The sequence below is a fragment of the Vicugna pacos genome, chromosome 6 (assembly GCF_048564905.1).
Source record: "Vicugna pacos chromosome 6, VicPac4, whole genome shotgun sequence".
In the NCBI taxonomy this organism is placed as follows: Eukaryota; Metazoa; Chordata; class Mammalia; order Artiodactyla; family Camelidae; genus Vicugna; species Vicugna pacos.
Window position 1 is genome coordinate 55,852,543 of NC_132992.1, and position 18,520 is coordinate 55,871,062.

Genomic DNA, 18,520 nt, shown 5'->3' on the forward strand with positions numbered 1-18,520 from the left:
GATCACACCACCACATGGATTCAGTCCCATAGCAAAAGGCTGAGCTCACTACATCACTAACTAGGCTGACTGAATTGGGAAAAAACCCTCCTCATATTCACGAAGCACAAGAATAAATGATAAACAAGTAAGTGAACAAATGCACATGTGCCCGGAAGGAAACAAACAAGGTGCTTTAATGGTTCAAGACAGGTGGATATGAAATGTCCAGAAGAGGCAAATCCAGAGACACAGAGGTAGATTAGTGAACGCTAGGGGCTGGGAGGAAGGGGCGGTGGGGAGAGACTCCCTAGTGGCATGGCGTTTCTTCTTAGGGTAATGGAAATGTTCTGCAGTTAGGTAGTGGTGATAATTGTACAATCTTGTGAACATACTAAAACCTACTGTATTGTACACTTTAAAATGGTGAACTCCACACTATGTAAAATGTGGTTATGTGAATCATAATGCAATTTTAATGTTTCTGGTTTAAAAAAAAAAAAAAGCTGGGTGTGGAGTGACCTAGCTTAGGCACAGCAGACAAAGAAGAAAATTCCTCTGAAATTTGTATGAAGCAACGGACTGAGAAATGGAAAGAAGCCAGCCATGGGAAGATGGGTAGACAGGCTCACTGAGCAGATGGGGGAGCAAATGAGGAGGACACTGAGTGTAGACCACTCAGCACAGTAGGTAAATTGTCCTAGATTTGGCCAGACGGTGCGCGAGGAAGTAAGAGCAAGAGAGACAAGGCTGACAGGTTGAAAGAGACTATAACCTACCAGGCCCTGGTCAGCACAGTAAGAAGAGGGGGGTTCTTTCCAAATGAGATAGAAAACCACAAAAGGCTTTTTTGCAAAGTATGCCATTTTTGAAAGATCACTTATAGCTTCCTGCACGCACAGTATCAGTTACCAAGGGGCAGGTGCAGGACCAGCCACTGGGTATTAAAATATTAAAGAGGTTAATTCTCAGTGGGTGAGGCTGGTGCACTTTTAATAAAACTGTGACCAAGTGATACAAATTAGAAGATGAGTTTATTCATAGTAAAATCATGTTCGAAAGGTAATATGAAAACAAAATGCACCTTATATCCTTTCCCATAAAACAAGCAGTAATAAAAGGATAGTCTTCCCACCACCCCGCTCCACTAGTGGCAAAGGCAGTGCTATTACTGAGACATAAGCGCCCTCTACAGTTATGAGCCTAGATAGTTTTTTTTACTATTGAAAGAACTAAACCTGGGAAAATGTCTACTTTTATTAAAAATGTGACTGAAAAATTACCATCCCCAAGCCCCATGCCACACATAGTATGCTTGCTCCTCCGAAACTTTCCTGAAACTAGAGCAAAACACAAAAAGGAAGTGAAGTTGGCAGCTTTTTTGGACAGTTATACTGTAAACACAGGTTCGTCTCTCAGCCCATTTGGGTAATAAGCTTCCTCCACACACCAAAAGGAGGGTGTGTATTTGTGTGTGTGTGTGTACACATACACATATATTCTCACTGCTAACAAACAATTTACGTCATTATGTAGTTGCAAAGTCAGAACATGCGTTTGAATGATCATCTTGTGTTCATCAAAATATCTGACATCAAGTCAATGAAAAGAACTTGGCATAAAATAACAGAGTGAGGAGGTAAGGGCCTGGCTTCCCTCGGCCAGCGACAGTGGTAGGAGGCTGGGGAGGGAGCTGGCAACCACCAGTTGAACGTGGTATGGACATGTTTGAAAATGCAATGGACGTATGGGAGGATGGCCTTGAGTGTGAAAGTGGGGAGATGGATGGAGACATGAAAATCTGTGTGAGGTGGTAAAAAATAAGAATATTCAAGGGAGGGCTAAAAAAGAAAGAGAGTTAACACCCAGAGAGAGGCGCCTGTGCGGCAGCAGGAGGGAACCTAAGGAGAGGCTCTCCAGAGGTTAATGCTGTTCCACCAGAGCTGAGCGGCTGGAAACTGGAAAATTAGAATTTGTGAAATGCTTCTCTTGCTTCCTCCATGGTCCACTCTGCCCCTAGTATTCTTAGGCAAAGTTTACTTGGGAAGAAGAAAAAAGGGGAGAAGTACCAGGCATCTAAATGAGGCATGCGTGTTCAGAACCCATCTCAGTCTAAAATTCCAGGCCACCGTAAGTACCAGAAAGAAAGGGGGAGACGTCCCTGAGAGCCACGAGAGGCGTGCGCAAGGGGGTAGAAAAACAGATCCCTTCCCTCAGTGCTGCTTTCTGCTGACTGGCGAGGCCATTAAAAAAATGAAATCTGTGCACCAGACAAAATAGAGTCAAGCATTCCGGCGCACTCTATCCTTTAAACAGATTTAAATATTGGCCTGTCTTCTCCGTGTTTGTTTTGGTTCCCTCAGCCCACATTGGAGTCCACGGGCTCTTTCCCTCACTCATCATCTCGCCTCCCGCTGCTTTGGCCGAGAATGAAGTAATAATTCAGCAAGCTGTTCGGGGCTTCCCATCAGCCCGACGGCACAGCGCCGTGTTTTCCCAGCCCCGCATTCCAGTGGCGCTCAGCTCCGGGGCCAGGGAACCACGGGAGGGACCTCGCTCAAGGGAAAGCGATCTGGGAGGTAGAGTGAGGAAAGCACTGGAAATGGACATCAATGCTCCTTCTTGGGTCTCACAGTTTCTTAAGAAGCTGGACTGTTCACACCCTATACTTCAATTGCTCAGTGGCAAGGGGGTTACAAGCAGCTTAAGGGAAAAGTACAATTATATCTAAACAAAGCTAGAGGATGAGGGGAGAAAAAGTGACAATCATGTAGAGGCTGGTTAACAGATGGCTTGAAAATAAATGACTGATTCTCTTTTCTTGAGAGGAACCTGTTGTGGCCTTCAGAAAGCTTGCTTTTGCTTCTGTCTGAGCTAAAAGAGCCTGCCAGAGTCTCGCCTTTCGGTGTGTTACCCAGCGCATCCTTCCCCTTCAGAGGATGCTAGAGCCTGGTATGTTTGTCCACTGAAGGATAGATTTGTACCCAGAACTCTCCAGAACAGAAAGATTTCCAAGTGCTTCACTGCAACGAATTAGAGACGAATGAATTTCACATGTGAGAAAAACATGAGTATTTTGGAAGAAAAGGCAATCCCCTCCCCCATTAAAACAGAAAAAAGAAGCATGTGAACTCTGTAAGATACTGTCCAAAATCAATGAAATACCATCTTAACGAATAAGGGCCTAAAGCAAGCTCTGCGGGGGCCTCAGTCTCGTGATTTCCTGGAAAAGACTAAGCATCAGAAAAAAAGCTTTTTCCCAACTTAATGTGGATTTTTTTTTAATGGCCTTTATGTGTTTCTTGTTTATTTGGTTTGGGCACCAGAAAACAGAGCAGGCACTCAGCTCTTTTCACGGGACTAAGTTTTGAACTTTTGCAAAATGAGTGCAAAGTAAGAGGAATGGGACAACCTGACAATCGTGAAGAACAGACGAGGCTGATTAGAAGGGCTGTAGCAAGTACTCGGGAAGGCGGCCAATTCTCTGACGATCATATCAGCAATAATTAGATGGCTGAAAGCCAACAGTACAGGATTGTAAGAGGCACTGGAAGACACCAACTGCACCTACAGAATTGTGAAGGGTGGAAAAAAAATATGGTTCATAATCCTAAAACTGTCAGAATGGACAAAGTAGGAATGAACAAGGAGGCCACAAGGAAAATATGTCATGTATTATATTTTGGTGACTAATTCCTAGCAATAATACTTAAAATGACACACTATTATCAAATTGACCAGTAAATCTTTTAAACTACTAAAAAGGGCGACTGAACAGAAAATATTTTTATGTGTCATATATAGAGAAAGAGAAACAGAAAAAGTGAGAGAGAGGGTCACAGGAAGACTACCCACTGTGGGTAAACTGATGAGGTTAAGCCCATAAAGGCACAAAGTTGAGGGGGAGGTCCCAGGGCCCCCCACATGTAAAGACCCTAAAAGCCACAACTGAAATACAAGCCAACCTTGTTGTTGCCATTGTCTTAATTCACTCAGCATGCAGTCAGTATGTATTGATACTTCAGCTTTAGCAACAACTGTAGGAACTGTCAGAAGTTTGTGCCTTAAATTAAAAGCTTCAAAGGGCAGGAACTCTGATTTCCTGGTTCACATGTACAGTAACACAGAACCACGATAAAAAAGGTTTTCAAGCACTGTCTTGATTTTCCTATCACTTTCAGTTTTTCAATTTGTTTGTGGTATATGTGGATGCATTTTGCAGATAATGAAAGCCAGCATTTCTTAAGTGTTTGCTGTGTTCTGGACACCATCCTAAATACTGTGAACATATCAATTCATTTAATCCTTACAATAACCCCTTGAAGGAGGGACACTGAACTCTCTTTGCCAGAAGAAAAAGACTGAGGCCCAGAGAGATTAGCAAGTCTACTCCTCATATTCTCTATCTCAAGCTCCGATTCTACCTGCTGGCAGAAATTATACTCCTAGCTTCCAATGATATTTGGCTCTTTCAAGTTTCAAATCAGTTCTGGAGTTTCTCCTCCCCCTCCTTTTCCCTGGGTGGTTTCCAGGCTCCGGGGGCTCCAGAAGAATCATGACACCTGGAGAAGGCATCTCATCCCTTGTTGCCGTCATCAGCCCTACATGGCTTCTGCTGAGATGTTCAGCCCTGTTGGGTCCTCAGCTCTGATGGATGACCCCCCAGGCCAACATTTGCTGAGGTGGCTGAAATCCCATCTGGTCCCCAGCCACATAGCATACACTCTCACCATGGCTGGTCTTCCAACCAGGAGACCCCTTCAGGCCCACCTGCTCTGGCTCTGCATCTTGGCTAACTTCCAAGCCCTTCTCGAGTGATGTGAAACCGTGTCTGCTCTCCTAAGGCACGCTCAGCAAGGAAACCAGGCAGGCGGTTGAGGCCCTCTCTGTGTTGACACATTCTGTTGCTTTATCTACACATCTTCGGGGACGTCTCACCGGTGCAGAAGGGAAGCTCCAGAGTCTGCCTGGCTTTCTCAGACCCCACCCTGGACATAATCACAAGTTCCCTCGTCCTCATATCCCCTTACATAGCTGAGTGTCCTGGTATTGCTGCCCCTCCCGCAACATGTGCTCTCCAAGAAGCGGGTGGGAGGCAGCAGCCGGTCCTCTCTCTGAGAACACAACAGCATCTAATACTCTCACTTCTGCCCCTAACTATCTCACCTTTCTAGCCCGTAGTTTTTTGCTCCTTCAGCTCACAGGGAAAAAAATAAAAACAAAACCAAAAAAAAGCCCTGACTCCTTATGTAATCTTCACAAATCTTCTTATACCCATAAAATGGCTTTTGAATTTAAAGTGAAGGCCCAGACACTAGTATTCTCTGATGTCATACCACTAGCCTTTCCCTAAAGCGATGGTGACAAATATGTTGTGTGCCCAGGCTCTGGGCAGGGACTCAATGTAAAAATGAGGAAATTCAATGAAGTATATGGCAGGAGTGTGCACACAAGTTATGACCTCAAAATATCATGCCTCCACAGAACCATTAGGAAAACAGCTTAATAGGTGTTGGTGACTTTTGAAGGCACCCATACACTCTAAAAGCAAAGATCAAAACATCTATGATTTCATTTATATGACATTCTTGCAAAGGCAAAACTATAAAGACAAAGAAGTGGATCATATCCATACAATGGAATATTGTTCAGCCATAAAAAGGAATGGTGTACTGATACATATGGCAAAGGGCATGAACCTCCAAAACATTATGTTAAGTGAAAGAAGCCAGACAAAAAAGGTCACATATTGTATGATTCCATTTATATGAAATCTCCAGAATAGAGAAATCCATAGAAACAGAATGTAGACCAGTGGTTGCCAGGGGATGGGGAAAGGAGAGAATGAGAGAGAAAACAGCAAAGAGTTTTGCTTTGGAATAAGGGAAATATTTTTGGAACTAAACAAAGATGGTAGCTGTACAGTATTATGAATGTATTAAATGTTGCTGAATTGTTCACTTTCAAATAGTTAATTTTATGTTATACATATTTCACCTCAATAAATTATTATTTTAAAAAAGATCAGTGGTCAAGGAGGAGGCTTGACTACAAAGGAGCCCAGGGAAATTTAAGGGGCTGTGGAACCGTCCTTGTATTGAGTGTGGCGGTGGTTGCATACCTGCCTACATTTGACAAAACAACACAAGTGAACTTATTTACAGAACAGAAACAGACTCAGACACAGAAAACAAACTTGTGGTTACCAGGGGGAAAGGGGTAGGGAGGGATAAACTGGGAGTTTGAAATGCACAGATACTAACTACTACATATAAAAGAGATAACAAGGTCCTACTGTATAGCACAGGGAACTATATTCAGTGTCTTGTAATAGCTTATATTGAAAGAGAATATGAAATGGAATATATAAATATAAATGTATAACTGAATCACTATGCTGTACAGCAGAAACTAACACAACATTGTAAATCAACTATACTTCAGTTTAAAAAATTAAATTTTAAAAAAGAAAAAACACCTTGCAGAAGTGTATACTAAAAAGGGTGTGTTTTACTGTATGTAAATTATAGCATAATTTTTAAATGAGGGAAGAGAACTATCCAACATATAATAAATGTTATTTACTAAAATCTGCCATATATAACTTCACTAAAGAATGACTGCCATAGAAAGGACCATAGCAAATATTTTCTACCATTTCATTCTAATGAAATGAAAAATGCACTGGCTACTATAGAATGGAATTTATACTGGTAATTTTTCATCATCACATTATTCACTGTGTAAGGATTTGATGTGTATGAACCTATTACAGAACTTAACTAAGATTTTTCGAAAATATGTAAATGTAACAGGAGTAGATAACTCTCTAAATGAAGGAAACTGCACACTTAAAAACTCTCTTGGAAGCATGAGGGTCAAGTAGGTTACATGCGAAATTATGTAGCACAAAACTCCAAGGTCATTTGTAGCAAGATAGGTTAAACTATCCTTGACATGATAAATTTTATTCAATATTTTATTCACTTCTAAGATGTTCTGGCTATCAATGGCTACATAACCATCCCAAACCTTAATTGGCTTATAACATAATTGTATTGTTATCTCATACAGTTCATGCGTTGAATGGGCTCAGCTGGGCAGTTCTCACTTGGCGGTGTCATGAGGTTGCAGTGCAAGGTTGGCTATGGCTTCCATCTGAAGGCTCCTCTGGGCTGAATGGCCAATAATGCCCCACTCCCATGCTGGCAGTTAGTGCTAGCTGTTGGCTGGGAGCTCAGCAGGGAGCCCAGCATGGGCTTCATGTGGCTTGAGCTCCACCCAGCACTGCAGCGGGGTTCCCAGAGAGAGTGAAAAAGAGAACTATTGCAAGAAACTCAGGCAGAAACACTAAGACCTCTTTTGACCCCTTAGAAGTCACACAGTGTCCCTTCCACCTCATTCTATTGATCAAAATGCAAGTCACAGGGCCAGCCCAGATTCAAGGGGAGGGGATCACACAAGGGCATGAATACTGGGAGGCATATTCTTTTGGTGGCCATTTTGGAAGCTGGCTTCCAAAAGAGGCATCAATATTTATGAGGATTTTGGAATGATTCTAAGTTTTTAACTACAAAGTAACATTTTGGCAATTTTTGATGAAAATTAAAGTGAATGTTAATTTTAGAAAGTATACATCTTGGCAACTAACTACTGTCTGGTTTATTCACTCAACAAATTTTTATTAAGTGGCTAATACGTGCCAATCACTGTGCACTTGAGAATGCATGGATAAATTAGACATGGAACCTATTCCTTTGAGCTTAAATTCTGGAAATTGCATCATGAAAACAAATAAAAAACAAAAGTTCCATAAAACCTGCTGGAGTCCAAAGGAAAGAGAGCTGGCTCTCCCTAATGTGGAGTGAAGGAACGTTAGGAAATGCTTCAGGGAGAAAGGACCTAGAAGGGGAGTCTTGACAAATAAGAAAAAAATCCCAAATTCCTTAGCATTTCTTTGGGAGAAAAGTAGGGGTGGGGTGGGAAGCATGTAGGGAGGCATTCCAAACAGAGGAGCCAGCAAAAACAAAGCTGAGGAGGTATAAGCCATGTTTAGGGTACTGAAAGCAGTTCCATGCGCTTAAGATGCAGAATTCAGGGGGTACTCCCAGACGCAGGAACTAGTCCTGCACCATCTCACACCTATGTGTTTACTTTGGTCCCCAGGTCACATGTTTGTTTTTCTTTTTCACTTTCATAATGAACTACACAATGTTTTTAAATTTTTTAATTAGTTTCTAACATTTAATAATAACATAAAAATTCAGCCTCTCATCTGGAAAAAAAAGAAAAGAAAAGGAGAGGAGAGGACAGGTGAGGAGAGAACAAAACAGAAGAGAAGAAAAAAGTTGATTTGGCTGTACTGGGCCCAAGTTCCCACCTGGCAGCAACTGGCTGGAGCCAAAGAATGTCCCCTCAAAATGGGATCACGAACTCTCCAACTCACAACACCCCCACCTGGTCCTCAATGTTCCTTCCACTGTAGGCCTTTGAACCTGAGACTCCCCTCAAGAAAGCTAAGTTGCATAGTTGGCAGGGGGAGGCGGGGTGCAATTAACTAACAATCTTTTATGCTGTGCTCAAGGGTGCACCTTCATGCTCTTGTCAATTGGGAAAAAAAAAAAGGCACAACGTGAGAGCTGTGCATTCAGTTCTATTGGGGGTTTCCTAAGGACTACAGCCTGGGAGACAGGCTCTCAGATAAGTCTGAGGAACTGCTCTGAAGAGGTGGTGGAGAGGTCAGTATACATATGATTTTGGTAAAGGGAGTACGTGCAATCAAGCTCATATTTTGGCAAAAGTTTGCTGCTAGTTATAAGAGAGCAGATGCCTCTGTTAATGATTTCAGTGCTTTTCTAGATAGGAGAAGATGCAAGAGACTGGTTCAAGGGGGAGGGTATAGCTCAGAGGTAGAACATGTGCCTAGCATGCCCAAGGTCCTGGGTTCAATCCCCAGTACCTCCACTAAAATAATAAATAAACCTAATTACCGCCCCCAAAACAAAAACTAAACAAACAAAAAATGAGACTAGTTCATAAAGTTTTCTCCTGAGAATATCTGACTATCTGAAGGCTGGTTCGGTGAGTTTTTCCCAGAGCAGAGTGCCTCATTCCTGATCTTCACCCTGAATTCCTTTCAGGCTGTACTGGAGGTCAGCAGCTGCAGTGGTTAATGACCCAATTCTTGTAGAGGTGGATGGCAAGTGACAATTTTTAGTTGGCCCTCTCAACAGTGGGGAGTAGAACTGAGGGAAGAGGCACTTTCACAAAGGGATGGGTCATCAGAATCAAAGACCACAGAGAAGTACCCTGCAATGTCCACTGCATTACAGGAAGATGTCCACTGCATGTGACAGGAAGATGTATCAGGAGGTGACCTGCACTGAGCATATCAGAAGAATTCTAGAGGTACAGTCTAGAATTCTGAGTGTTCTGAAGAAGAAGGTAATTCTCAAGGGAGACATTGTGTTGTGTTTAGGACTCAGGGAAAAGAAAAATCAGAAATTACTTTATAAAGGACTCTAGCATGGGAGAAAGAGCATTTAGAACTGTCCCCTTTAACCAGGAGGAGTTTACATGGACTTTTTATACCTTTTTCAATAATGCACCTTAAGAAATAAGATTAGCGAACATCGTGTTGGTTTATTGTACATCAATTGATTCGATTGAAGAACCATTATTTCTTGTCACCGAGTCAGTCCATCAACCTGAAAACAAACTCCAGGATAAGGGGTCCAAATGTATGTTTTCTCTTAGATTATAAACAAGTTTTACAATCAAAGATTGTTCTTATATTTTCTCTTTTGTCGTCAAGAGCTGTCACCAACAGAAAGTTCTGTGATCACAAAGTGTAATGTGATTTGGAATTTATGCTCTTATCCTAAGAAATCTAGCTGTCAAGGAAGAAAAAAAAAATCTTGGCTCTATCCTTAAAGGAGAGACACATTTTCTGATTTTGAATTTTCCTTTTAAAAGAACTATTTTTTTCTTATTTAATTTTGCAAAGGATAATAGATTAAAAAGTAAGAAAGTAGAATCTCTGAATATAGATCTTTCTATTGAAAAAATAGGCTGTGAGGGTAAAAGTGATACAGAGCTAGTGTAGAGGGTTTGTGGGGAGGTATTTATGGGGGGGTGTCTTAAAATTGGAAAGATTTGAGCTCTTCTATGGACTCTGAAGAAGTCAATAGCAGGAGAAGAAAGAAGAGAGAGGGAAAAACTGATGCTATAAGATTCCACAGAGGGGAAGGGGTCGGTCTTATATAGAAGCAATGCCTTGTTCAAACTAGAGGAAAAGAGGTGAGCATTGTCATGCACACATAATGTTACAACTGCAGACAAAGGAAAGCCAGGCCACAGGCTGAGCTGGGGAAGCAGGGTGACTTCTTGAGGAGAGTGGTGAAGGTTAGGGGAAGAAGGGAGGCAGGAGGGATAAGTGGAAAAGCTGACAAGTGCCCACAAGTTCCCCCACCACCACCACGGCAGCCATATTTGCTTTCAATTTGCCCCATTTGGTAGAGAAATTCTTTCAAATGCCTTCTGTCTAAACTGAATAAAATCAAAGTGAGAAAATAAAAGAATAAGGAATTGACAAGATGATGTTTATCGTGCAATTAAGAAGGTGGGGTTATAATTACTTATTCACTTATTTATTCATTCAACCACCATTTACTGAGTGGCTATTGGGAGCCATATGCTGGTCTCGATACTGTTAACAGTCACTGAGAGACAAAAATTCCTGCTTCAGAGAGCACACACTTGCATCCTCTCCACGCATACAGAGGTAGTCCTTGCTCAAGTTCCTAAAAAGTGTTACCTTTTTTTCACCTGCTCCCACTGCTATACAGAATGGGCCCCACAATAGCCTCTCTTCCTGATAAAGGGCTGGAGCACAGAGAACAAGTGTGAATCAGCTACAGTGGAGGATAGTTTGATTAATACCAATTTAAATAAAAGTGGAAGGATATTTCGGGAAAAAAATGCCATTTACTCAGTTCAGGTTTTGGCCAGGCCTCCAGATTTAACAGTCTCTGAACACATTAACGTTTTCTAATAATCCATCTGACATGTTATGTTCAGAATGTGATTTTCTGATTAAGGCACTAGGCACAAAACCACTTCTGGACAAATTAGCAGACAGACGCCGTAAAACTCATGCAAGGTCCCCCAGGTGTTTGCTACGGAAACTGAAAGGGGCGAGGGAAGTGGCCACATCCTTTCTGGTCAGGTTTCAGGAGAAATAGATTTAAAGGACAGAACTGTAACCAGGACTCGGCCACCTTGGGAAGGAGCGTAGTGTTTGAGCAACATCCTTCCCAGACTGAAAGCTCAGACTCAGATTGTCATTCCAGGCACTTGGCGTACCGGTCTATACTCACAGCCAAGTGCGTAATTGCCAGGAACTAGCCAAATCCACGGAGACACCAGTCACTTCTGAATGCTGAAAATGTTTGTAATATACCATAATGAACGTAAGCCTGACTCATTTAATCAGATCTGAGTCCCACTCTGGGGATGTCTGCCCAGGAGGGAGATGTTTACTGAAATCCTACTCCTCTCTGCTGGCATCTCCCATTCCAGGAAGAATAGAACTATTATCTGGTTGGCCTTGCCAATTTCTGTTTTATATTTGAGGTCATTAATATGGATGCTTATAACATCCATGTTTCCAAGTCATTCTGAATTCACTTCAGTATGAAGCAACGAAAATAATGTTCTTTCTCCTTATTTTAGATTCTATTGAAAATGAACTAAGTGTTACTGAAAGACAGATATTTAAGAGGATCAGACTCTTCGCCATTCCTGGCAAATTTCTTAAATTGGTTTCCCTGAAACCAATGAGATGAGATGGGGGAAAGGTGTTAGTTACTCTCCCTGGTGAGAAGCTGTCTGATTCAAGGCCTCTTTGGCCTTGAAGCCACTGGGACAAGTCAACAGCTCAGCTTCAAAGTTGGCCAAATTTCCTCCTAACATGAAGATGGAAAATCCAGCCAGCTGTTCCAGGCTCTCTTCCTCACCTTCTTTTATGCAGAGCTGTGATTCCTCAGGTTCAGAAATCTGATTTTCCCAAAGATCATTCCAGCCCCAGATAACTGATTCATAACCAAACAAACTCACTAGGAAATTCCCTGAGCTCCAAAGTCTCTTCATTCATTACCAAGTAGGAATTATCATTCCACATGCTACAGATAAGGAGACTGCAATTCAGGTCAGGTGATGAGTCCAAGGTCACACAGCCAATTACAGAACTAGGACTTGAACCCAGGTCTTTTGATTTCAAGAGACCCTGGCACTTTCTGGTAGAGCACTCTCCTTCCTGGTGGGAACCCAACGTGCAAGCATAGCAAGAGATTACAAAACAGCCTCCAAAGAGCAGAGTCGGGGGCAGGCAGGTAACAGGGTAGGACAGGCTGTGTGGAGAAAGCGGACAGCAGAATCCATGTAACTGAGGGTCAGGAGCCAAAGTCCAGCTCCAGAGCAGGCCAGGGACAGGGGAAATGGTGAGAGAGAAATAGGGCCCTGTTAAGAACAAAGACATGAACAAAACAGAAACTGTCTCAGACACAGCAGAAGCCAGATTGGGAAATTTGGGCCCAGGCCATGCCGGGAGGGCCCACAGCCACAAGTATTAACCTCCAACTGAGTTTCAGAGTCTTCTACTCCTGCTCATTCCTGTGAAAAGAAGAAACTATCCAGGACCAGAGCAGTGACCAGCCTGTAGGTGGAGCCAAGTGGCTGCTGGTGACGGGGCTGAGAAGAAAAGCAGGGACAGCAATCTTTCGCTGCAGTGCCACCACCAGCCTTCTGAGGTCAAAACCTGTTCCTACACACTGCTTCTTGACTGTTCCAAAATGTGCTGTGGATTCTGTTTTACCTCTGAAAATTTTCTTCCAAAGATGGCTTGAGAGAGGATGACTATATAATTTACTACCCCAACCAGGACACTTTCGAAAGTAAAAGGGAAAATCTCGGACTAGATACTAACTGCTATATATAAAATAGATAAACAACAAGGTCCTACTGTATAGCACAGTAACCTATAATGAAAAAGAATACGAAAACAATTATATGTATGTACATGAATGACTGAAACATTATGCTGTACACCAGAAATTGACACAATATTGTAAACTGACTATACTTCAATTAAAAAAGATAAAAGAAAAGAAAAAAAATAAAGAAAACCTAAGCCTCAAAGCCTAAAAGGCTTCTAAGTATCTCTTAATAGATAAAAAAAAGGAAGAAAGAAAGAAAGAAACAGGACAGTAGAAAGGAGAGCTGTTAATAATTAGGCCAGTGCCACAGTCATAAACCAGGACCAACCCAGGCCAACCTGAACAGCGGTCACCCTAGGTGGAGACCAAGCACTCCAGGCGCAAGACACACCTGAGCACAGCTGTCAGGAGGGTGAGATAATCTTGCCAGGACTGTTTACAAGAGAGGCCAGAGGACTCCTGGAAAGAAACTCACCCCAGGGATAGAGAAAGTCAAAGTATACAAATTGGCTTCAATGACATCTAGACAAGGCCAGAGGGGAGAGAGACGATTCTCAGCACAACCCAGTGTTGGCCACACCCAACAACCTGTGACCCAGTTCCCGTGGCTGTAAAAAGCCATTGGAATTTTTTAGTTTAGAGCTGTTTCATTACAATTTCCATGGGACACTGAAGAAGCCAAGGTTAGCAAAATCCTGGGCCAGCAATTTCAGCAGCAACAGTGAAGGTGCAGTTGGCACTGCAGATGTGTGGACGTCAGTGGTCAATGGGCAGTCACAGCACCTTCAGTGAGTGTCAGCACATCTGCTGCTCCAGGCTTGGGCAGTGACTCGACAGCAAGTGAGAACAGAAGAGCCAAAGATGGCGGCTGAGGGGCAAGGAGGGGGGCTTGCTCCTGCATCTCTGAGTATACAGGAGGTCATCTGACTCACTGAACTACTATGAGGAGTAGAGAGGGGCTGCCGGTTCATATAGTAGATAGAGGAAGAACTAGAGAAATATTCATAGAGGATGGTTATTGTGACTTAAGTTTTAGTCCCAAGCTGGAGATGTCTGGGAACTTTAACATTTCCCACATCACAGTGTGAGGTGCCCAAGGATGATGTCTAAATTTGGGAAGCTTCTTAATTTGGGGCCACTCAGTTCATATAAGTAGTTTTACGGTCTAAAGTAGGCATGTACCCCCCCAAAACATATACATTATAATGATACAGACACACCAAATAATACAGAAAATATTTACACATGGTAATTAACACATAACACAGAAACATTCTCCAAAAATTATGGAGCTTTTGCTACCTCTTGAAGAACGGTATCTACTGATTCTGTCTGATATCCAACTGACTAGTGTCAATCTTTGAACAATTTGAAATTAGCATCCACCAAATGGGGAAAACGAAAAAGATAGGCAATACTAAATGTTGGCCAAAATGTTGACCTAGATTCTAATACAGTGCCCATGGGAGTGTGAACTGGTATAGCCTCTCTGGAAAACTGTCTAGTAGTATTGACTAAGGATGAACAGATGCATTTCCACGCCTAGTACATACCCAACAGCAGTATGTACATATGTTTATCAAAACATAACGTTGACAAGGGTGTTTATAGCAGCACTATTCATAATAGCCCAGCCCTGGAAACTACCCAATGTCTATTAACAGTAGATTGGATGAATGAATTATAGCACATGTATACTGCCATGAGAATGAACAAGTACAATCCCACACCAAAACATGAATGAATCTCACATACATAAAGTTGAGCAACAGAAGCCAGACACAAAAGACTGCATTTACATACAATTCGCAAGCAAGCAAAACTAAGCAATAGTTTCAGAAGTCAAAACAGAGGTGACCCTGGGGGTGGCTTGTGTTCGGAGACATAAAGGAGACTTCTGGGGGCTGGTAATATTCCATGCCTTGACCTGGGTGCTGGATATACAAGGATGAAATTTTATCAAGGTTATGATTTGTCACTTCTGAGACATTCCACCAGTTAAACTAGTCACTAAGGCCAGCCTGTATTTAAGAGGAGGAGTATCATACTCCACCTCGTGATGGAGCATGGCAAAGTCACGGTGCCGAAGAGTCTGTGGGATGAGTGAAATTGTCACATCCATTCTAATTATAAAATACAACAGCATTATAAAATTTAAATAGTATTCTAAATATATTTTACAATCTACTACACTTATCCAGTGGAAATTAGAACTCAGTATCATTCTGGGGTAAATCAGAAACTTCAGGAAGGGAAAGAAGAAAAGAACACTAGCAACCAAAGCACACAAGACAAGGAAGGATGCTACAGTTTGAGTCACATGCTTTCCATGGACCATTAACTGTAACCAGAGGAATCGAGTACATTTATGGGTCAGTCCCAGTCACATGCCCAACACGACCACATGAAATGAGAAAGAGGCAACTCACCAAAGGGAGAAGCAATAGAAAAACCATATATGCCCACTGTAGATGTCATATACTGTATCTGATGGTTATCACAAGAGAAATTCTTAAACTTGGCATGTCAAGAATGGGGAGATAGGTTCTCTCCAAGTTGCAGTCAACTCTAAGATTCCAGCGTTTTCTCTCTAACACTCACGCCAAATCCATTAAATATTTTTTAAATGTCTCTATCTGTAAAACTTGCATCCAAGTGCAACCTCTGATGGCAATCATGTTTCATTTCTCTTTGAGCATCTCTCAAAATACTCATGTGTCTAGGAACATATGTTAACACTTTTCCCTCTGATAGTTTGGCTAAATCTTCCACATTGTTTTGACCACATACATTTCTGTCAACAGCCATGAGCCATACACCAAAAAATTGACTGAAGACTACAGGTGTGGCAGGCTGAACTGCAGCCCCCTCCCCCTACTTCCTCCTCTCAGGGAGAATCTTGGGAATTAGAGAGAAACTAGGTTACTATGACGCCATTTAACCAGATAGCTCAGCCAGAGGCTTTGTCAGTTTACGTAGGACCCTCCATAATGAAGAGAACAAGCTAAACAGACGAGAATATTTTAGCATAATAAGGCCAGGACTCCTTCCTTTGTAAGAAGCAGACTTAAAATCATGTTACTAGAAGAAATAGACACTTCTCTCATAGACTATATGACATGGGTAGGCAAACTTTTTCTGCCTAGGACCAGAGAGTAAATATTTTAGGCTTTGCAGGCCATACAGTTCCTGCTCAACTGCACAACTCTACCAGTGTAGTGTAAAGGCAGCCACACACAATACTTCAGCAATGGAGTGTGGCTGTGTTCTAATAAAACTTTATTTACAAAAATAGGGATTTGGTCCATGAGCCATAATTTGCCAAACCCTGGACTAGATGAAAAAGAGGTGAGATGTTTGTCTTTGGGTAGTTAGAGAGAAAGCCTGGACTGACCCTGCTAGTGGAGAGAACAAACAGAAGTTGAAATACTTTCAGTTTATTCCAGCCCTCCACCCTCTATCCCCTTCCTACCATGGGACTGGAGCTCGTCCTCCCCTCTCGGAAGAATCAACAGAAGGCAGAACAGATTGAGACTACGTTCACATCCAGCTGAGGCCAGAGGTGGTAGAATGTCCACCACCCTCGAAGGGCTGGGATTTCACTAATTCTGAGGGGGAAGTTTTGTTCTGAGGAATAGAAGGGCTCCTGATGCTGAAGATTAAAGAGATCTGCGGAGACAACACTGGGAGAAGCAGAAAGAAGGTGGGAATTAGGGAATGAGGGAGTATCAGATATCCTGAAGCCCACTCAGAGAGTACCTACCCAAAGTCCAGGTCTCAGTCTTTCCTTGGACCCTCCCAGAATGCTTCAGAAAAGAGGCTCTTAAGCCCCCCACAAGGCCCTGCTTCATTTCCTACCACTCTCGGCCTCACTCAATTAGCTTCTCATACTGGCCTCTTTGCTGTTCCTTGAACACACCTAGCACATTTCCCACCCCAGGGCCTTTGCACCGCCTTACTCTTCAGACAGACTGAAAACACTTCCACTAAATATTCAAATGGTTCACTCACTATCTTCATTTAGGTATTGCTCAAATGACATCTCAAAGATGCTTTCCTTGACTTTTCAGTCCAGAATATATTCTCAATAGGCTCTATTTATTTTAATTTTCTTTATAGCACATATAACTACCCAAATATCTGACCCAATAGCATGTGAGCCCCATAAAGGCAGGGACTTTGTTTAGTTCACTCCAGTATTCCCAGCACCTTGAATAGTACCTAGGACATGGATGGTACTCAATAAATATCTACTGAATAAATAAATGAATCAAGTCCAACAAGTCTGTGATGTTTAATTTTATATGTCAACTTGACTGGGCTACAGTACCCCGATATTTGCTCAAAATGTATTCCAGAGGGGAGGGTAGAGCTCAGTGGTAGATCTCAGTGGTTGAGTGTGCACCTAGCATGCACAAGGTCCTGGGTTATATCCCCAGTACCCCCATTTAAAATAAATAAATAAAAACCTAATTACCTGTCCCCAAAATAAATGAATAAATAATTTTTTAATGTCTTCTAGATGTTTCTGTGAGGGTGTTTTTGCTTGAGATTAACATTTAAACTGCTGTACTTTGAGAAAAGCAGACTCCCCTCCTCATTCAATTAATTGAAGGCCTGAAGAGAACAAAAAGGCAAGCGGGGATTCTGCAGCAGATGGCTTTTGGACTTCATCTGCAACATCAGCTAGTCCTGGTTCTACGCAGACTGCCTTTGAACTACAACTACAACTTTTTCCTGAGTCTCCAGCACCCGCTAGCCTCCTCCATCAGCTTTTGGACTTCCCAAACCTCCACAGCGGTGGGAGCCAATTCCTTAAAATAAATCTCTTTATGAACATACCCCATTCGTTCTTTTCTCTGGATAATCTTGACTAATACAGTCCGTAAGTCAAAGTGTGCTATCTTCTTTTACTAAAGAATTCTTCCCAGTAGCTTTCTACCCACTGGTTTCCAGACATGAGTCAGGGAGCTTAAACTTCTGCGTAGTTCTGTCAGAACTGCAGGTAATATTGCTCCAGGTGACTTTCTTCCCCATGGTCAGCTAAATGGGGACTGGAGAATGGGGGAGAAAGTAATCAAATACATTTTTTTTAAGGTTATAGCCAATTACTGAGAAACACCGGCACTTAGAATTTTCTGGAGACTTTTTATCTCCCCCTCACACAGTACTATTTCATTCATATTTAGTGAATAGGAACGTTGATCTACATCCTAACTTGTCTATATTCTGGAATGGTAAGTACATAAACATCACACATATAAGGTATATTTATATTCTGGATTTTTGGCGAGTCCCATTGTATTTGTATAACCAGATATGACCACAGTTATAAAGTCTATGGGATGTGGTGTGTTTTCACAAGATTCTCCAGGCCAATGCTCCCCACCATGACCTTAAAAGTAAAAAAAAAAAAAAAGGTAAAAATTAAGAAAACAAAATTCCCTACCCTGGGACCAGTATGAAATCCTGCCCTGAGAAAGAACCGCTTTCCAGAATCCCCCAAAGCTTGAGGGCTGCCTCTCGGCGATAGCGCTCCGCCCCCT

General features: G+C 42.2%; 1 long non-coding RNA gene across 2 annotated transcripts in view; it reads right to left on the bottom strand.

Annotated features, from left to right (window-relative positions):
• Window positions 1-18,514, bottom strand: part of LOC140697127 (uncharacterized) — a 226,415-nt gene extending 207,901 nt beyond the window's left edge. For both annotated transcript variants that reach the window (XR_012073955.1, XR_012073954.1), the window contains exons 1-2: window positions 18,424-18,514; window positions 16,447-16,657 (exon numbers count right to left, since the gene is read on the bottom strand). This is a non-coding gene — a long non-coding RNA (uncharacterized lncRNA). The remainder of the gene's footprint in view (window positions 1-16,446; window positions 16,658-18,423) is intronic.
• Window positions 18,515-18,520: the final 6 nt, after the last annotated feature.